This window comes from Pleurodeles waltl, chromosome 1_1, assembly GCF_031143425.1.
Source record: "Pleurodeles waltl isolate 20211129_DDA chromosome 1_1, aPleWal1.hap1.20221129, whole genome shotgun sequence".
Classification (NCBI taxonomy): domain Eukaryota; kingdom Metazoa; phylum Chordata; class Amphibia; order Caudata; family Salamandridae; genus Pleurodeles; species Pleurodeles waltl.
The window spans coordinates 838,880,173-838,902,405 of NC_090436.1; the positions used below are offsets into that span (position 1 = coordinate 838,880,173).

General features: G+C 42.9%; 1 protein-coding gene across 1 annotated transcript in view; it reads left to right on the forward strand.

Annotated features, from left to right (window-relative positions):
- The first annotated feature begins 2,152 nt into the window (after positions 1-2,152).
- The window catches only part of LOC138287962 (cytochrome P450 1A1-like), a 208,435-nt gene continuing 188,354 nt past the window's right edge, over positions 2,153-22,233 (forward strand). The window contains exon 1 of the mRNA XM_069229005.1: positions 2,153-2,232. The gene's annotated coding sequence lies outside the window, so the exon portion shown is untranslated. The remainder of the gene's footprint in view (positions 2,233-22,233) is intronic.

Sequence of the window (22,233 nt, forward strand, 5' to 3'; positions counted from 1 at the left end):
ACTTACAAGGGGACACACCTAGGCCGATGAACTTTTTTACCACATTCGGAATCTTCCCAGAGCAAGATAACTTTTTGACATCACAATAAATCCCTCAATAACCCAATCAATCTATTAGAAACTAATCAAGTAGATAATCAACATCATTTGATTTAAATCAATAAAGCGAAGACACCATGACCTTTCAGTCATGAATAACCACACAAATCTAATGGAGTGTTAGGATATTTATTCCCTATTAGTTACAATCTAAAGTCATCTCTGTTAATCTCATTAGCAGTCAATCTCATAAGTAATTCTTCAAACTTGTAATTTGAACACACAATCAATTCATAGAGAACCCTTGTTCAGCATTATCACATCATTAATAAGAAGCAGTTTAACAAAGTCTCAGTGTACAAGATTCAACAAAGCAAGAACTCAGTCATTTGCCTATTTGCGTTAGATTTTAGTAATCACCTTAACTAACCTCGAATTAGCATCAGCATGTTGGACTTCATGCAAAACAATTTAGCAAACATAAATTTGGAAAACATCTAGCTATGGCCTCTATCAAAAGAGCAATTGGTACCTAGAAAGAAAAGGCAAACAGACAATTACAATTATCATTAGATAGTTACCCCTCCAACGAATCAGCAATCAGCGTCAGTCTTCGTCCTCAGGACATCAGTCGATTCAGCATCAGCAAGGACAGGACAGAGCAAAGTCTCAATATGGCATAGCTAAGAATAAGCACTTCCCTCATATGAGGAGAAGTAAGTATCAGGTAAGGACTTAGATAGATGATGGTTAAAGTATCAAGAAGAATAACGGCAAAGTCTCAAAAGGACAATGGCAAAGTATGGTTTAAGGCAGAATGTCAGAATAATGGCAAAAGTGTCCCAATAATGGCTGATTTCTTCTCGGGTCACGCTGTTATATCAAAAACTGTCGAATTAGCCCTTAATTCCCTATTGGATCAGTTTGGTGCATCATTATCTCTGTCCAATAATTCTCCATGCGCCTTACTAGAATTTTTCACGAAACACAGTTCTCATGCATCCGATTGACCCACGTTGTTGACGTCTTCATCGGCAGGAATGTCAGGTAAGAAAAGTTACATGTTACGCTCCAGTCAGTAGTCCCATTATCTTCTCCTAATCTAGACAACCTTGTACCTGTTACGAATTACACTGTTGCATTCGTCAAGAATGTCTCCTTGAGCAAGTTGAATCCCATGAGAAAGAATTTACTATGGCTACACACATATCTCTAGCTCCTGGAAAAGTACAGCTTCGTGTCCTTCAGAAAAGCAGCACATTGCACGTTAGAAAAACACAGTTTAATATGAGACCAGGCAGCTAGGCCTAGACCCTCGCTGACTAAGGCCTAGTAATTTAAGTTGACAAACCCCTAAAACATGACTCTAATTAAGATACGCTAATACAAAACCATACATTAATACATTATTAATTCATCATTAATTAGTTTCATTAGTCTACATATACAATTGGTGGCCACACCCCGTGGGCACATTTCAAACGTGTGCATTAATTTCTACGTTAACAAATTTTTCTATGCAGCATTATTACAGAATATATTGCAAGCTTTTCATGTTAATATTAATTTCAAAGATCACACTCCAACAGTAGCGAGGATGATCATCAGCAGAGCTTTAAAAAGAAATATGGAGGTGTTGGTACTCACTGTCCAGAGTACCAGTTTGCTCTTGAAAATGGTTGTACTCTCTCATTAAATTGATTTTACCAGTGCTGTGAAGCACAGGTACTCTCCCTTTCACATTAAAAAAGTGCAGGTACTCAGTGCCGGAGAGTACCTTCCCATTTAAAGCTCTCGTCATACGTTTTTAAATAAAGTTTGTTTTGCAATGTCACTTCTCGTGGAGCTTTTTCACCTTTTTTTGTTGGCTAGTTCATGTTTGAGTTCTGCAAATCGTGAATCTTCGGGAGTGTACATTTAAATTCATTAAAACATCTCTTTCTCACCGTTACTAGTGGGTTAACATATGTTTTTGTTCCATTTCCTGTTCACTACGCAAACTAAAGCTTGCTTTTTCTCAAGGAGCAAAGACATCTGTGTGCATGTTGCGTAACACTGGGCATAATAAAGGAGGCGTGCACTGGGAACACGTTCAGACATTCCTTTATCATCGGGCTGATCGAGGAGCGGCAAACACTAGATACCTTACACAAACTCAACTGCAGTGAACCAGACTGTTGGAGCTGACTGACTGTGAGTGGATTTCCTCTCTTAAACTTTCTGCGTGTCTGAAGTAATCAACCTTAATGGGTCAGACATTGTTTCTAATCATAAAACCGTGTCTGCTCCCATAAGTGAGGCGGGCTAGAACCTACAGAGATTGTTTGGCTTCTAAAATCATGCCTACACTGTTTGCTTTCATAATGATTTAAAGGCATATTTTGCGTTCTTACTTGAAACCAAATGTTTATATGTAGTCATTTTTATTTAGCTCATATTGGCAAATGTAACGAAGACAGAAACGTTGCTGAAAGGAAAGGCAGAGTGCAGATTTTTTATATAAAGTGAGCGCAAGGGTAAGGAAATTTACAACAACTTCCATGTTATTATTCCTTTATTTCATATTTAGCTTGCAGACTACACCGCTTAAACATTTTTACTGCAAAGATACGCAGAGATACTATATGCATGTGAAAACATTATTGGAGAATATGTTTCTTATGAGAAGCGATTTTAAAATATAAGTGAGAGGTAATGACCCAGAAGTAGCAAGCACACTATCTTCATACATTTGAATGGGTTGTGATTGTTAGCATTCGTGTTTGATCAGCTACAGTATTTCATTAAAGTTTTCATGAAAAATATATTAATCATGATTTCTTTTTGTCGTATTGAAATTGTGTTATTGTAGCTGTCACATAAAAGGGAGACATAAAACTATACCATAATTAGCCACTAATGAAAGTCAGCATTTACATCCACAAAAATATTTTCGAAGCATGAAAATCTCCAATCAGTAGAAATGATTTTCATCTAATTTAACAAAGGCGTTTAAACTCTGGACCATCATAGACTTTAAATGGCTCAAACAATGTTCAGGATATTTAGAAAAGGGAACCTAATAAGTTGTGTTTTAATTACCAATGGAAAGTTTCATTGCTCTTGTAGGCTCAGCCTTGAATCATTCCTCACTTTTGAAGTGATTGACAGTCAACACGTTTACTATACAAATTAATTTTCATTCGAGTTGACATCACTCTTGTCCCCTTCTAATGGTAGACCTAAAAATGGACTACCCCTCTTTCAACATAGAAACACTGCTGCCCAAGCATGCATGGGCAGGATGCCAGCCAACTAACCCTTGGAGTCACTCTGCTAGTGCTAGTTCAAGCAGGGAAACAGGGCTCAAGCAACAGAGCAGGCTTCCGAGGATTCAAGGAAGGCATCAGGCAGCAGAGCAGTTCTTCTAGGTACAGCAAAGCAACATTCTGAAGTACACAGCAGGTCACAGCAACAGGCAGTCCTCTGAAAGTCCTTCCACAGGTCCATAAAGTGAATTAAAAAAGTGGGTCTGAGGGTCCTATTTTTATACCCGTGCCTTCTTTGAAGTACTAGATGCTTTTAGAGCATTCCTTTGAAGTGCTTGAAGTTTCCTGCCTTCCTTGCTCTGGCTCCAAGCTGGCTGCATGAATAATGCAGTGATGACTAGTCGTTGGTGCAAACACAGGGCACATCCTATTCAGTTGTAAGTGGGGCTGTGTCCAGCACCCCCCCTCACTCCTGCCAGTTGATGGCCCATCTAGGCACACCTAATCCCTCTATTGTGTAGCTGTCTGGGAGCAATATACAAAGTCCATCTGCCAAGTATTCCTAGCAATGTGACCCAGGAACAAGCTGCAGGCCCCAAATAGGACAGGAAAATGGCAACTTTCTAAAAGTTGCATTTTCAAAATTGTAACTTACAATCCGACTTCACCATTAAAGAGGCTTTTAAATGACAATTTCTCAGACATCAAAAAATGAAATGTTCACCTGTTCCCAATCAAAGATTAGCACTTACTACATGTAATATGGTAACCCAATGTTATCCTATGGGGGAGATAGGCCTCCCAGTAGTGAAAAACGAATTTAGGAGATTTTCACTACCAGATCGTGTAAAATTTATAATATAATATGTCCAATCTTTTAATTACAATGCATCCCACCCTATGGATTATGAATAACTAGGGCCTACCTTAGGGGTTACTTATGTGAAATAAAAGGGGAATTTAAGAGTTGTAGCATTTAATTTACAGGCCCTGAGTATATGGTATACCACTTTACCTTGGTGACATAATTAACTTAAATTTGTCAATCAGGTATAAGCCAGTTTTGCCATGTTACCATCAAAGTCGATCAGAACAGAAAGAAATATTACTGCCGCAAAGGTTCGTAGCCTCGTTATCATGGCCAGATGCCCAGATTCCTCCAATGGCAAATGAAAACAAAAGCAGGGTAGAAAGGCATTCTCCCTGGAGCAAAAAAAATAATCTGGAGACAAAAGCAAGAGTGTGGAACTAGCTACTAATTGCAACGTATATTTTCCAAGACAGGCAGACATGGGGAGACACAGGGAAGACCTTGGTCTACCAGTCTGCAGCCATGCGCAACTTAGATGTGGATTTCTGAGAAAGAGAGAAGGAGCACTTAGTCCAAGAGCCAATCTTATCCACCTATGCTACCATACAAGAAAGAGTGCTCCCTACCTTTTTTGACATGGGCCCTGGAAAAAGTGCTGTCTGTTAGAAACGCAATGCCTTTGACATGTTTGAACCTGAGATGGTATCTAAGACTTTAAGCTTGTTTTTTTCAAGTTTGATGGATGATATCACTTTTCTTGATTCAACAGTCCACAAAGGCACTGCTCTCACAGATTATTCTACCAAACACTGCAACATCCAACAACAGGTTCAGTAGAAACAACAGTAATAAATGATCACTCCAAGGCCAAGTGAACTGGGTCAGAAAATCACCTCATTTCCTCTAAAAATCAGCTAAGACGGTAATTGTTGCTCTCAAATGATGTAAGAAGGATTCCCATTACCTGTTAATGTGTTGTGTCATTGGTTCGGGATGGAGCCAGCTGCCATTACAATTTGAAGGTATCGTCACCTGCAGAAAAACCTTCAAATGAAAAAAGTCCAGTTATCTTCGTTTATACTTCAACCAAAGAAGAGATGCCTCAAGATAATTAATTAATTAATTAATTAAGACTCCCTCAAATGAACCTGCCTGTTCTCTAAATGAAGGCTTAACTTTGAGTGACATTTGCATCATTCTTCTATAGGATGTTTTGTGAAATTCCTTTAGAACTGTGTGAAAGTATATGAAATTACTAACCATGGGCAACATTTGTGCCTGAAAATTTGACACAAATGTGTGCTGCTCTAAAAGGCACAGTAGTAGCCTATTTGGGCTAGGCCGTGGCACTCCAATCTCCGGCTGCCTTCCTCTTACCCCTTACAACTCACTTGAGTTTAAATCTTTGCCTTCCAGTCCTATTTTACTTTATCTTTTTAATTTCCATCCAGTTCTGCATCTGATGGCAGTGGCATTATTTTTCATCTTGTTTTGACTATTTGTCTTGTTGTTTTTTTATCACCACCTGCGAAATCATCTCATCATGACAGAAGCAGACTCCCTCTCCCTTTCTTTGTTCAGAGAAAATGGTAACAGCACAGATTTTTATGTGTAGTACTACCTCCCCCGCATGTTTGTGGCAGGCAGCAAGGCTGGCAAGACCTACATCCTAGTCGAGTCCCCACTGATTTTGAGTGGGTGTGCCACACCAGAATTTCAGGCTTCCAACAGCAGTTCCTGCACTGTGAAAAAGTGTATTATTAGTTGGGGTGGATGATAGTCCACCACAAGTAATAATTAGATCTAGGTAGAATTTCAGTTACACCATAGTCATTTCAGTAATTTCGCATTAGCCTTTGATGCAGATATGACATTTGAAGTGTTATAATTCTGACCAAAACCTTTTTTCTCTGACTAACTCGGCTCACTTGCATAAAGTTCCACTGGGAAGTGGAAACCCGACACTTGCACTGACATGTTGTGTGTGTTTAATGTGTTTGTGCACACTGTAGCCCTCATTATGAAGTCCCACCAGCCACAACACCGCCAGTGATGTTATGACTACTGGCTGGTCTCCACCATAAATTGGGCGGAGAGCTGCCAGCAACCATACTGGTGGTGCAGTGGAGGTTGCTCCGCTGGCACCGCTATGTCAACACAACACTGCCACACCTATCACAACTTAGTAATAGGCGTGGCGGTGTTGTGTTGGCGGGGCGCTGGCGGTGGAGCAAGTGCCATGGACCCTGTTCTCTTCCCGGTTGACCACTGTGACCACCAGTTAAGGTGCTCGACAGATGGGGGGGTGCTGAGTGTTGTGTGTGTGAATGGAGGTGTGTATTTGTGTGAATGGAGGGGGGTGGAGGTGTCATGTGTGTTTGTGTGTATGCAAGTGTATGTGTGAATGTGTGTATCCGGGGTTGGTGGGGTGTTGTCGCTGTGTGTGTGAATGAGTGTGTGTTTATGTGTGCGTGTATGTATGAATGTGTGATGTGTGCCTGGGTGGATGTACGGGGTGGGGGTAATGAATGGGGATTGGGGAAGGGAGGTTCTGAATGGGGATCGGAGGAGGGGGGCTCTGAATGGCGATCGGGGGATTATGAATGGGGATCAGGGAAGGGGGTGTCACTGCTTGGGGGTCTTCTGATGGGGTCAGGGGGGAGGGTTCTGCATGGAGGTGGGGTTGGGGAGTCCTGCATGGAGGTGGTTTTGGGGAGTCCCGCAGTGGTGATAGGAATGAGCATTTCTGTTGCCAGTATTGTTACCACCAGGGATTCTGTGGCGGGGCTGCCGTCACGGAATGATGTTCACAATACCGCAGGCGGTTTCAGGTGGACCACCGGGTCAAAGGTGGTCAACCTTCAGCCAGGCAGTCCTGCCCCCCTGGTGGTATAGGTGATGAACTGGCTGCAATACAGCCAGTTCACTTCTATTGTCATTATTTGGCGATCCTGCACCGCCACGCTGTTGACGGTCTGGCCACCACCGCAGGCGTGGTGATACAGGACCACCAGGGTCATAATTACCCCCTGTATGGAGAGACCCCATGATTAGCATTAGTATGATTGCTGTGGTGAGTGAGGTTCATTTTGGATGTCCTATAGTTTCAAAATGTTTAAATTTGGAGGATGGATACAGCTTATCCAGAAAGTAGATGTAAATTGCGTACAGTTCTATGAGTGGGGGGTGGAGACTCAGACACTGAAGTGAGGAAGGATGGCAACAAGAATTCCATTAGAAACTCCATAAGCTCTTGTTAACAAGGATTGCTGATTAGTTCTTCCTGGGCACTGTCGTTTGATGGATGATAGGGGAGAAGAATCAGGTCGGGCAGATTCTATTGTTAAAGATGAGCAAGATTCTCGCAGGACCTGCCCTTTTGTCTGTCCCTGATTACCACTCCAGGAAGGCTGATGACAACCAGTTGCAGACATAGCACGCTGCATAGATCCTTGTTTGGGTTATTTCTCTTTGCAGCCAGCATCATCACTATCTGCTGTGGCTACACTATAGTCAGAAAATAAAAGTCAACCACTCCAGACCTTTTCCAGTACCTTAGGTAGTGGTTCCACTTCCCCTGTCTAGAAAAGGGGTATAACAGTGGAACCAAAATTACCCAACGTTGTTCAAATTTTTTGTTCTTCTTGAACAAGGAAGGGGGTGCTCCACAAAGTACTCAAAGATCAGCTTTGCAACCAGGGCTGCAGCCTCTTTGACAGTTTGTCCCTAAGAGGCAAGGGACTTCACATGACATTTGCACAACTTGCTGAGATGTTGTGGGTCTGCCTAGCACCTAGAAGACTGTCTGCCTGCTTAGTGAGGGAAGGAGAGTGACTGGCCCTGCAGGATGAGGAACTCACCAGAAGAGGCCCAGGTGTGGTTCCATAGTGAGAAACATCCAGTAGAAGCTGACTTCTGTGTCAAAGTGCGCCTTATGCTGACCGGAGATGAGAAAGTTCATCCACCCTTTCTCCATGATTAATTTGTTGAACAATGTGAAGAGAGGTCCATCATCAACATTAGCAAGCTTTCTGGCATCGCAGCAGTGACTTGATGAGCCTGCTGCCACCAAATGGTGTGACCTGATGCTGCAGCTGCTGCAGCTGTAGACTTCCTCAATGGCCTGGAAGCTGCAACGTCCAAGGAAAAGGTGGCCATTGATCACAGTCTGCCATAATACAAATTCCTACGTAACCCAAGATTCAAAGTCACCTCCATGAATCTTCTTTCTGTCTGAGTACTTTCCTGTTGAACTGCAAAGAGCGTGGGTCTACTGATGATCACTGCATACTGCATTGCAACTCATGTATGAACCTAGAAGTGCAACCCTCCTCCTGCTCCCAGACGACTCTGCCATGTAATCAAGGGAAACATGGACAGCCAGCACAAACTAAACAGCATTTTGCCTACACGGGTATCATGTAGCAATTCCTTAATGACTGAGAGATATAGGGGTGACTTTAGAGTTTGGTGGACATAGTTTATAATGGAGTACCCTGTCTGGCAAACTGACCATCCACGCCCTGATTTACTGACAGGTGAACCATCAGCTTGCATCAGCGGAGTCCCCATTGGTCCCAGCAATGGAAAGCTACCTCCATTGGTCTGATGGAGTAGCAGCCATTGCAGTAAAGCCACCTCTCCACCCACTCTACTTAGAATGGAAAGTCGGATTTTTTTAAATCCATCACTGCCAGGTATGACCTACAGACTCTGGGAAAGTCTCCCGGGGTGTGGGGATCAGTAGTTTATTGTTTTTCTATATCAAACTACCATTTTAGGAGGATGTGGCATAACAGTAAGAGCTGCAAACTTTGGAGCTGGGTAACCAGGTTTGAGTCTCGGCATCAGCTCAACATCCTGTGATTCTGGAAAAATCATTTAATCTACCCATGTTTAAAAGAAAACAAGAATTAATGTATCCTTGTGTAATATAACTGGTGCTCATGATAAGCACTTTAATACTTTTGGGACAAGTTTGCATTATATGAAACTGCAAAAGAAAAAAACACCCTAGAAAATGTAAAATGTTTGGTGAATGGTTGTCAAAACAAGAAGCAAGCGGCTGTCCATAAAACGCTTGGACCTTGAAGGAAAACACAGTGATGTCAGTACCTTCCAACATACAGAGAGGATCACTGGATCTGTGGTCATCTCTAAATAGGATGAATGTAAAAAATACATTTAGACGAAAAAGTATAATAACACAGCAATATGGAAACAGAAAAAAACAATTAAAATAAAATGTAACAATTCTCTAAACAGAAACTGTCTGGGGCAGCATCTGCCCAAGACAAAGACCTTTAAATATTGAAGAAGATATCAACTATGTCTCTCTCTCACTCCCGCAGACACACAATTGCCCTTTAAAAACAAAACATGTTTTCATGCTAAAAATGTTTTCCGAACAGTGCTCTGTGGTAAAAAACATAAGCTCTCCACAGCTGTGCCCATTGACAAACAACTGCTGGAACAACAGCAGGTCACATTCGGTAAGGAGAACAAAAGCAAGATCCCAGTAGAACGGTCTGTTGCTTTGCTAAATGCTACTCCTTTGCTCGGAAAAGATGTTCAAGTCTTAAACCATGTCACACCAGCTTTGGAGTAATATCGAAAGTGCCTTACATAATTCATCATCATGTCTCTTTACGGTGGACGATAGTGTCCTGTTGAACCGCCTTACTCATATATATTTACCTCGAGCCTCACCGTTTACTGTACAGAACCTGCTCTGCATATAGACTACATCGTTTGAGATGACAATCCAACATTGCTGTTCATGTGGATGACTGCAGGTTCTCTGCGAGAAATATCTGAGCCACAGTTCCATGTGCTTGACCTTACCTCACCCTAATCGAGAGAGGAGAAGATTGCAGTAACCTAGTGCCACACTAGACAACATGCTAGCTCAGCCTCAAGCCATGGACTCATATGTGTGCCTTCACATAATGGTATAATCCTCCATCAATGAAAAGGTTCAGACTGGGACATACTCCAGAAAACTTTCTATATTGGGAATATTAAGATAAACCCCATATCTGACCCAGCTGGTTGCAAGTCTCACAATTTGTCGGATCTCACCTGCGTCATACACAGTGAGTGCTGGCTACATAAAATGCAGAAACGTCTCTATGCACCAGAATCCCAGGCAGTACTAGAATAGCTAACTTGAGCATCAGCTTCGAAACTTCAAGAGCCACCCGTTGATAGGATCATAGGGTAAACATCTTGAGTATTGCCAGAAAAAATAGGTGATTGAGGGGATGAGAGGCCCTCTGTTGTTTTTCTTCAGAGGAGGGAACACAGCCTACGATGAAGTCCAAATCAGTTTCTTTACTTGAAGGTAATGGGTGTCTTTTTGGAAACATGGAATCACCTTAAAAGTGAGCTGGTGTTGGATTGAGAAAGACCAGGATATGTAGCTCAGTTTTGTTGAAGTTATGTAGCCACTATGAAGAAAACAATTTCTATATGTGCAGGCAGTACTTACTTTGTAAATGAATGAGTACCAGTCCCCGAAGCTCTGCTCAGAAGCCTGCGGCTGGTACATTTGAACATCAGCGCCCTAAATATCAAGGGCAGCAGTCTTAAACTACCTTATGCCTCTTCAATCTACCACCAGATACTCCCTATACATTTATTTCACTCTTGCAGGTCCGTGCCTTTGCCCTTTGTGACAGCTTTTTCGTCTGTCTCTTCCTCTGTCTTCCTGATTCAAGTCATTTCACTTGTTTGCTCTCAGTAATTATCTGATGCTGAAAAATAAGTGCCAGTCTCCAAAAATAAATGCCGCTGGTCCCCATCCGCAACCACCTGCTAAAATGAAGCACTGTACAGGCCCCCAAGCCACATAGTTATGGCTGGAGCTGAGCATTTAAGTTACGTTTCATTTTTCATGTTATAACTGTTAGAAATGGGGTCTATAGTTTGCACCCTGTCCAAGTACGCACACTCACTCTAGTCAGGGTAAAAGAGCCACACAGTTAGGATAACCCCTGCTCACCCCCTTGGTAGCTTGGCATGTGAAACACCACAAAAGTACTCCACACCGGTACCTTACAGTTGCAGGGGAGGTGATGGAGTGTCGGAGGTGAAGCTTTGGTTTCTTATGATCTGACAGGGTCGTTGAATCTAGCAGGTCAAGACGTGAGGCGTTGACTTTGCGGTGTGGTCCGATCTCACCAAAGGGCCACAGGTGCTAAGGCAGAATCGGAGTTGGGTGTCTCAGATGTCGGAGACAAGGCACGCTGTGGTGGGACTTCAGAGGCTCTGCAGCTGCACTGGGCATGAGGTGTCGGTCACAGTCGGTGCACTCAGCGGGGACCACAGCTTCAGTGGAGGCAGCAGCACAGAATCAGAGAGTGGCGCAAGGTCTGAAGTTGCTCTGGACTTGATTTACTTGGTTTCTTCTTGGTTACACCAGAACACACTCCCAAGGGCCCAAGAGCTGGATTTGGCACCACATGGCAAATTAGGACTCTCAGCAAGAGAGCCCAGGTGCTGGCAGATGAAGTCTTTGATGTCCCTGAGACTTCTAACAGGAGGCAAGCTCAGTTCAAGTCTTTGGAGAACCTTTGGAAGCAGGGTGTAGCAAGCAAGGCCAGTACTTTTACTCCCAGGACAGAAGCAGCAAGCAGCAGGCCAGCACATCTAGCTCTTCTTCCTGGCAGAATGTGCTCAGTTGAGAAGTGTTCTAAAGTTGTGGTCTCAGAGGTCCAATATGTATTCTCATTTATGCTTTTGAAGTAGGCAAACGTCAAAGGAAAGTCTTTGTAGTGCACAACACTCTGCCTTTTCTGCCCTGGCCCCAGACACACACCAGGAGGTTGCAGACTGCTTTGTGTAAGGACAGACAAAGCCCTGTTCAGGTGCAAGTGTCAGCTCCTCCCACCACTCTGGCCCAGGAAGACCCATCAGGATATGCAAGACACACCTCAGCCCCCTTTGTGTGACTTTCTAGAGTGAATTCACAAATAGCCCAACTGTTGCCGTTACCCAGATGTGTTCTCCATAGACAGACAAAGGCACAGAATGGTTTAAGCAAGAAAATGGCCACTTTCTAAAAGTGGCATTTTCAAACTTACAATAAAAAAAAAAACTTCACCTAAAATGTACTTTTAAATTGTTAGTTAATTGATCCCAAACTCCATATCTCTATCTCCTCCCAATGGGAAAGTACACTTGAAAGATAATTCAAGGCAATCCCCACGTTTACCTATAGCAGAGATAGTCCTTGCAATAGTAAAAACCAAATTTAGCAGTATTTCACAGGATATGTAAAATACACCAGTACATGTCTTGTCTTCTAGTTACACTGCACCCTGCTCATGGGCTGCCTTGGGCCTATCCTAGGGGTGACATGCATGTAGTAAAATTAAGGGTTTGGGCCTGGCAAGTGGGTGCACTTGCAAGGTTGAACTCGCAGTTAAAATTGCACACACAGACACTGCAGGAGCATGTCTGAGACATGTTTACAGGTAACTCGTGGGTGGCACAATCAGTGCTGCATGCTCACTAGTAGCATTTGACTTACAGGCCCTGGGCACACACAGTGCACTTTACTATGGACTTACTAGTAAATCAAATATGCTTATCATGGGTAAACCAATTACCAATACAATTTAGACAGAGAGCACTTGCACTTTAGCACTGGTCAGCAGTGGTAAAGTGCCCAGAGTCCTAAAGCCAGCAAAAAAACAAAATTCAGCACAGGATCAAAAACAGGAGGTCAGAAGTCAATAAGACAGAGGAAACTATGCAAATAGATGACAGGTCTAACAATAACCTTGCAGTGTTATATATCAAACTAGGGTGACTACTGTCCATAATTTGGGCAAGTGGCATCACAAAACTTGAGTAGACCCCCTGCAAGATACATGGAGGGGCCCCCCTCGTGAACTCAGTCAGGCGTTAAAAAGCCTGGGTACTGTACTGAGGTGGCCCCTCCATACCGCAGGGGTTGCAGGGGCCTATGTTACGCCACTGATTTGGGCCTCATGTCTGTTGTCCTTGATGATCCCTTTTACAGACACCTCTTTATCTGTTATCCCAGGGATTGCAGCGAGCTGTGCTGCTACCCTGCAAGAAGCCTCATAGTTCAGCAGGACTTCCTGTTGGGGCCAGCTTAAACTCCTACCAACAAAAGAACAGCCCCTCCTCAACCTCAAACTTACTGTCACCTGCCCATTGTCATTCTGTCTGGCAGCTTATTGTCACATACAGAATGTCAATAGGCCAGTTGCAGCATGTGGGGGGCTGGAGGTCTCCTCCTGCCCTGGCATAGGGCAGGGCATTCTGCTTTTATCCAGGTGCTTCAGCTATTGCACCAGGGGCAATGTTCTTGGGAGGGAGGGTGAATTTTAAAATATCTTCCATAGACTTCAGAGTTTCTTGTGTGCCAGCAATTGTTAGGAAATTGTAAAAATGCCAGTTTAACTCTGGTGATTAAATTAATGTATCTTTTAGAGACATCTGAGTTTTGCCTAGTCCCAGTTTTGGCTGGCAAAGAAGCACAGTGGGATAATGTGTCTCCTGCAGAGCACAAGGTGTAACAGGCATGTTTTTATTTAGTTAGCGGAGTAGGTTACTGCTGTTTTCACAGAATACCTTTTGTTACTTGCAGTTGTTTTCCCCCAATATTTCATTATTATGAGCTTGCTAAACTGGGTTCCATACCATAATAATAAATACTTCTTAGTAAAAATAACTCCAACCATGAGGTTAGGTTTTAAATACTGAGCTTTTTTTTCTCCAGACCAGGCACTCTTAACGTGTAATGAATACCAGTATGGATAACATTTGACTCCTAAACCTTGAAGTCCTCATTGTCTTAAGTAAGATTTCCTACACATTGACTTACACACTTAGAGTCGTTGTCTCTGTATAATATGTGTGCCATGTAACATACTTCAACACTCTTCCCTACATACTTGGGATGAGTAGTACTATAAAAGAAATTGAATACACATGAGAGGGTCTATGTAGAGATTGTAAACATCAATGGGGGGTAATGTTAAAGGAATCCATGAAGAAGTTGGTCTTTGGGGGGGATGCCAACAAAAAGTGGCATGCCTTGTGCCATCTCGACCAAAGCTGGCCCTGTCAGGGGAGTAGCTAGAAATGGGCAAGCAGATGATAACTCGAGCCAGCCTTAAGCCTAAAGCCTGAAGCCTGGCTCTGGTTTTTGTCTCATCTCGAAGTCCCATTGGAACCTCAACCCCATAATGAACCAAGCTTTCATATGACTTCATGCACAAAGAGGTAAAAACAATAGCATTAACATGTAAGGTAAAAAGGAGAGCCAAATAGATACTAATTTAGCGACTAATTTGTACAATCTGAAACCACAAAACCCCTTAACCAAACTGTGTGATCGTATGCAAATTTTTTATTTCACTTATCCTCCTTTTTCTTTCCATTTGCAAATGACGGCACCTTAAAATACGTGAAGTCAGAATACCAGATGTGCCGAAACCTATTATGTTGGGTTTAATAGACTACAATCAGGGCGACTGGATTCATGCAGGCGGGAAGGGCCACATTATGTGGCAGGGTTGACTAAATTATCCAGCAAGGAAAGACAAATTATTCAGCGTAATGTGGCACATTTTACAATAGTATAATTTTGAGATTTTTACACCTGTTAGCAATCTCTAGGCATAGCTTTCACCTCATAGTTTAACACCCAAATATAGCAATAAGCAACAAAGGAGTTAACCTTTGCAAAGGGCCTTCCACAACATGGCAACACGTGTAATGTGTTTTTAGTAACGTTTACAGTGTTGGAGCTAGAAAGACTATTTTTTTGTTAAAATCTCCAGATTATGCAGCATATGATTCATTATGTTGAAAATGTGGCAGATCCATAAGCAATTAACAGAAGTAGCAATCACACAATCACTTAACTCCAGTGGCACTGCCAATAATGTTGCATTCCATAACAATTTGGTCCACACACAGGATAAACAGGACAACAGTCGTCTCTGCCTCTTTACGTCTGCCACATACTTTCTCGTGGTTCCTTCTACCTCACCTTTTATATCCCCCGTCACCATTTGCTTTTTTTCAACCTTCTGTCACCCTCAGAATCCTTCTGTATCTGTTTGATTCTTTCTCTACCCCATCTTCTTCTGTGTTGCTCTTTTCTCTTTCCTCCATCCATTTTTTCTCTCTCGGCTGGCAGATTATCACTTGCTTTCCTCTTCTACCACTGTTATCTCTCATTGTTCCAAACTTCTATCTCTCCCTCTCTCGATATATCCCTCTCTCCTCCTTTCGCACCACCATTTCGCTCTGCGTTTCACATTCTATAGTAGTGCTACTGCCTGTGATCTCTAAGGTTATGTTCAGCAACACATCACTGCGTCTGTCACTATCATTGAAGTTATGAGGTAGAATTGAGAAAACTGCCCTTATGTTGGCTGTCAAATTCTGCTTGCAGTGTATATTTTTGATAGTTTTTTCATAGTCCAGCTACATGTGATTGTTTGCTTAATATTCTAATGTGTAAAATAAAAAACTGGGATTGCTGAGAATCATAAAATTATAAACACTCCGCAACCCCTAGATACCCAGTAGGCGTAGAGCAGTAGAGCAGGAGAAATGTATATTTTTCATACATTTAGTAAATCCTCAGGAGTCAATAATGGAGGTTGTAGTTAAAGTTTAAAAGTTTTATTTACCATAGGTTTGAAATATTTATTTTATTAGTCAAGCATAAGTTACAGAACATTGCATAAAGTGTATCCCATAATGTAGTCCCTACTATAGTATTCTTAATCAGAATATTTATTTAAAATTGAGTAACTTCTGTATTCTGTATTTGTAATGCTGTAAACCCAGGGAGCTAACCTGTCAGTCCCAAGCCTGAGTATAGAAACAAAGAGCAGAAAGGATAGGATACAGGGGAAATTGAGAAGCATGCACTGTAGAAATGAGAAGAGGGGCGGAAAATGCTTGGCCAAAGAAGGAAGCACTAGTGAGAGAGAGAAGAGAAGGCACTTGGTGAGGAGGGACAGAAATATAAACCTTAAGTAGGGAAGGATGCAAGGCATAAATGGAGGAGAGAAGGTGATTGGAGAAATTTGTGTCAAAAAACTGATACAGGAAGGTGAAGTCTGGGACTCAAATTGGAGAAAGATGAAGGGGAAAGACCCTAGAAGCCAGTCTTTAACAGTATATAAATGATGAAGCATTATGTTTAAACAGTTTAGAAAGAGGGCTAAAAATAGAAAGAAACTGGAGAGCTGGAAAACGGAGCAAGGATGAGACAGACGAAAGGAGAGAAAGATGTGAGAAGAGAGAGGCACAGAACAAAAGGAAAAGTTAGAGCAGATGAAGAAAGGGAGATGTTACAGAGAAGAATGAGGAAGAAAGATGAAGGGAGGCTGTAATAATGAGAAAGATAATAAAGATAATAAACATTTCCTGTAAATTGGTTAAGAGTAAATATTCACCTAGCAATATGTTGTATACCACATTGCCTAGCCCTGTTAACATTCATGGGGTTTCCAAAGTACTCCACCTGATATACGTTTGTGATGCTGAATGGTAAATGCTGAAACCACATTTCACAACTTGTATCAATTCATGAGCTGCTAGAGTCTGCTGCATTTGGCCTTCACCATGCCAGGTCGGTAGTGTGTGAAGGGCACAATCATTGGTCATGGCATGAATACAGTCCCTGCATCTACAAGTTATGAAGAGCATCCTCTAGTTGAATAACCTGGTATTTGGCGATACTTCCACCCAGTTTCTTCTCTTTCCCCTAGCACCCAGTGCACCAAAACTTCAAGCCTGCACAATAGACATTGGGGATATCCTGCACCCAGAACCCATTCCCCTAAGTCTGCTACACATGTTCCATAGACATGCATAGTGTGCTGGGACAAGGGCTTGGCTTCTACTTATGCCATTACTGAGTTCTTTCACCTCCCCATGTCTCTTGCAGAAAGACTGTGGCTATGCTCTGTGGGCACTGGGGCATTGGACTGTGCTCTGCACAATCCCTTTGGTCCTTTCCTTCAAGTTTGGAAACCCAGAGAACACGTTTTCTCACTCCCGCTATGATTTCAAAAAGGCAGTGGTTCACACCATTCCATTAACTGCCGTTGTTTGAAGAAATTGTTATTAGCAGAACTAAGAAGATATTCTGCAAACATCTGTGGATGGTAACCATTTAAAATGTTTCAAAAGAATCCAAAGTGTAAGTTGTGTTTTCTCTCCACTTCAATCACTATTTATTTTTCATGGGGTCCTACAATATTTCCATTTATTGGGATGTGCTTCCCTTGCTCACACATTGCCCGTGTGATTTTTTTCTGCCTGTAACTTTTGTTAACAGTTTGCCTGATTTCTAACATGGTGTAATGGGGGGCTTACAAACTTTTCAAAAAGTGTAGGCCAACCTGTTTTCTAAAGTTCACAAACCTCCAAACCCATCCACAATGTTGATCAGTCATATTTTGTATCCATTCATATCTGTAGGATATTACAAACCTTGTTTGTGTATCTCAGAATCTCTTCCACTCAGATATCAATAAAAATTGTCCATAGCACACAGGAGACATTTACTTTTATGTGCGTGGAAAACTTAAGGTAATTTCATCCTTCAAATTTTTATGTATCTTATTCCAAATTAACCTATATGAATTAACCTTCAGATGCCATATTTTTCAACCTTCCCCTTTCCACATTGACCTCTGGTACTGAACTGCATGATACTATCAAGGACTGACTAAACGTGAATACAAATTTATGGGGCATATTTATGAGGGGTTTGCATCATGCTTTCACCACCCAACATGGTACATGTGTGACGCAAACCTTAAGTCATAGTTTTTAGCCACACAAAGTCACTTTACGTGGCTGTTAGAAATGGGGTTCCTGGTTGGCTAGGGTAGGCACCTAAGCCAGGCAGTAACCACCACTCTTGTCAGGGTAAGGGCGCTACATGCCTAACAACAATTGCTCATCCCCTTGGTAGCTTGGCACAAGCAGTGAGGCTTATCCCATAGGCAATGTGTAAAGTGTCTGCACAACACACACAACCCAGTGTCGCAATAAGTACTCTACAAAAGAAACTTCACCCCAGGCTATACAAAACTAAACTGTATTGCACATAAACTGTAGACAATAACAACTTAAATCAGTAATACGTTGCCAAACAGGCAATTGTCAGACTACCATCATTATGAGTGCAATTAACAAGAAACATTCCCATATTTTGCCCATGTCATAAAAAGTACACCCTCCTAATGCATACAAGGCAGATCCTGAAAATATGCATGTCACTCCAACAAGGCCGGAACAGGATATGACACAACAGAAGGTCATGGAAACGCATTAGGTTATGGCAAGAAAAAACAGTATTACCATATATGTATCATCCCTACTGGGGTCACACATCATCCGCAATGTCTGAATTTGCACAAGCCAATAAATACAGTGCATCTGCATGCCTATTATAGGTTATACGGTAATTAGACATCTACCACGTAGGGCACAGTGACACCTGTGCCTCTATAACCGTAATTACAGTAGGGGATGGCCCAGCAGGGATAGGACCTCCATCAATGATTCCCTCACTGTCCTGCCAGCTGGATTGCAAATGCCCCCAAACAGAGGTATGCCCCCCCCCAAGCAAGGATATGGCTCTCAAAAGAGGTACGGGGGCACACACACCTTCCATGTTCGCTGGGAGACCTCTTCGGATCTCCCAATGGGGAAATTAATGCACCAGGTCACTGGGACCACTGCATGCTTCTGTGGTGGCAAGGAGACCTCCGTTGGTCCTCCCCATGCAGGGCACACACCAGTAAGCCACCTGCATCCTTGTGGTGCAGCTATCAACCCCAGGGACTCTTTCCCCAAGAACTGCTGTGCCCCGGGGAGCACATCCAGACCCCTCCTAGGTCTCTCAGACTGCTGCTTTTACTCCCCTGTGGCTGCCTTACAGTACCTGCGGGAGGAGTCAGTCCACTCCCGGTTGCTGTCAGGGCTCCTCCCACCAAGGAGCGGGCTGTGAGTGGCTCAGCTTCCATGCTGCGAGGCCTGCTGTGTGTCTTTTGCAATCCCAGGCCCAGCGGTGAACAGCCCCTCACTCAGCCGGGACATAGTACAGCCGGGCAAAGCTCCATCTTCCACAGTGAGTGCCTGCTTGTCCCCTGGGTGCACCAGGAGGAGCACACTTTGTCTGCACATGTCCAGGATGATAGGCGGTCATCACTGCACTTCTACTTCTTCCTTTGGCTCCTCTACGGATGGGGGGGAAACAGTCACAATCACCAGGCGCTATATGTCAGCATAGCACCCAACATGCACTGTCCGCGGGTCCACACTCTGCTCCTGGCATAACAAACACTGCACATGCAATACCAACCAGGGGAGGAGGAACACAATCACTGGACAGATCCCTGGGTAAGCAAATGGGAAGGGAGCATGCCATCCAGTCCCTGAAGAACAACTGGGGACCACAGAAGCAAGGGGCGAGTGGCAGTCCAGCACATTAGGGTCCTTGGAGTAAGGTGACAGTCCTCCTTGTGACCAACAGGCCACAGGTCAGCACAACAGCTGGTCAGTCCTCATGGTGGTTCCTAGCATAACAGCCCCATCCAGCAGCATCTGGTTCCAGGTACACGCAGTGTCTGAAAAGATGGGGTACATTCCCTATAATTATACAGTAAATGTCTTTGATCTCAGGGGGCACTTCAAAGGAACTAAGTGCACAACACCTGCTCTCAACCCCAGCCCTGGCTCCAGACATCAGTAGGGGGTAAACAAACCCTTTGTGTGAAGGGAGGACACAGCCTATACAAATGTAAGTGTGCCAAGCCTACCAATCTCCCAGCCCAGGAAGACCACTCAGTATGCAGATGTAATCCTGTTACACCTCCACCCTCCCTGCGTGATGGCTGTCTGGAAAGTATGCACAAAGGAGAGCTGTCACTCTACCCCAGATATGGATTGGAGTCAGTCTGCAACTGCCCACTTTCATTACTATTGTGAAAGTAATTTCAAAATAGAAATGAAAAATCCAATTGAAAAATCTACCTACACCCGTAAGCAGGATTTCTCACTACCATTCTAAACATACTAAACTTGCCACTGATCCTCATAGATCAAAAATTAGTACTTAGACATATATAAGTGAATTCCAAATGCAAACCTATGAGAGGAGCAGCACTTGCAGTAGTGAGAAACCAAATAGGTTGTTTGTCACTACCAGGGCATGCCACACAATTCAGGCACATGTTCCAGCATTTACTTACACAGCACTCTCCCCATCCAGTTACCTCTGGCCTACCCGGGGGTGTACTATATGTAGTGAAAGGGGAGTTCCAGGCCTGGCAAGTAATTTTATATGCCAAGCCAATGTGGCAATAAACAGCTCACGCAGGCTCTGCAGTGGCAGGTCTGAGACAGGTTTGAAAGGATACTTCTGTGGGTGGCACAAGCTGCATCGCAGGCCCAATAGTAACATTTCTTTTGAAGGCCTCGGGTATAAGGGATACTTTTATACAAGGGGCTTACAGACAAAATTAAATATGCCAATCAGGTGTAAGCCAATTACCCAGTTTAGGAGAGAGAGCACATGCACTTTAGCACTGATCAGCAGTGATAAAGTGCTCAGAGTCCTAAAACCAACAAAAAGAGGGTCAGAAAAACAGGAGGAGGAAGGCAAAAAGTTTGGGTATGACCCTGCAAAAAGGTCCAGGTCCAACAGTGGCTTACAGTGCCCCCAAAATATGGATGATTGCAACGCAGAGCAAATCGCTGTGTTGCCATACTGTGCCCTGGGAAGGCTTTTTATGGGTATTGCGTGTGTGTCCCAATGCCCAAAACCTTACGCAGGAGGCGTAACGAGAAGAAATATCTCTAATTCTCATTGTTTCTTCCTCTTTCTATGTGTGCTGCATTCTGTAGCACACATAGAAGAGAAATATGCCCCAGGGGATTATTTTTGTGCAGGAAGGTGCCACTTCCTGCACAAAAACAAACCTGCATGCAATGCATGCACCCTTGCACCATGTTGCAAATAAGATTTTCATATGGACTAAACAGTCTAATCATAACTTCAGAGATGCCAATTATGTCATTGGTATGATATGATTTATGACATCATCTGTGACATCATGGGTTGGGTCATGTCCACTGCGTTCGCAGGGGGTGTGCGAGTAATGGTTTGCATGCCATGCTAGTGAAGTTAAATGTGGCCAAATAGCATGATATTATGGAACAAGTTGACCAATAAAGGCACCATGACTCTTTTATTACTACAGTGCAAAGTTTAAATTCCATGTTATTACTATGGCACAATTTAACTGATTTGAGGAAACAATGCCTATTGTCCATTCTAGAAGCAGTTGACAGAAAAAAAGAAACTGTTGTGAAACAACTCCAAAATGAAGTTCTTCAGATCTACTTCACTATATTCTACTTCACTGTATGGGTTAAATCCTTAGTACTCTTGATATTCTGATACGCCTTTTTAGTTCTGGGTTTTGACAGCACAACTGCCACAGAGACCTGTTGCTTACAATACACATAATAACATAGGCTTTCAGTTCGCAATTTCATCAATTTGCTTTTTTTTTTAACAGTCTTTTTCTGCCATTGGCTTGAGACTGTTAAACATGCCCTGATGCAACCCATTGGAGTCTCCATCTCTCACCTTACGCTATTGGTTATTTGCCAGTATCCTTCCACCTCTAATGGAGATTGTGCTTTGTCATGCAGGTCCAACACTTTTTTTACGCCAGTTTCTCTTTTGGCTTCATGCTGCTTCTTCCTTCTGCTTCAACGTTCAACTCATGTGTTACCTGCATGATGCTTACTGTTGTCTCTTTCCCATGTGTCTTCCCATAAATATCGGACACCTCTCTCAAGAGGTTTCATAGGTAATTTTACATCACTGACATAAGTACCTTTTAAAGAAAAGTAAACCTACATTAAAAATATTTTGGCTAATTTGAAAAAAATGCACCAGTATTGGCTTCAAGTGCAAAGCATCAGAGTGTAAGTACTTAGGGCCTGATTTAGATATTGGCGGGCAAATTACTCTGTCACAATGTTGACGGAGATCCCATCGCTGGAAATCAAAAACCCATAGGATATGATGGGATTTAGATTTCTGCA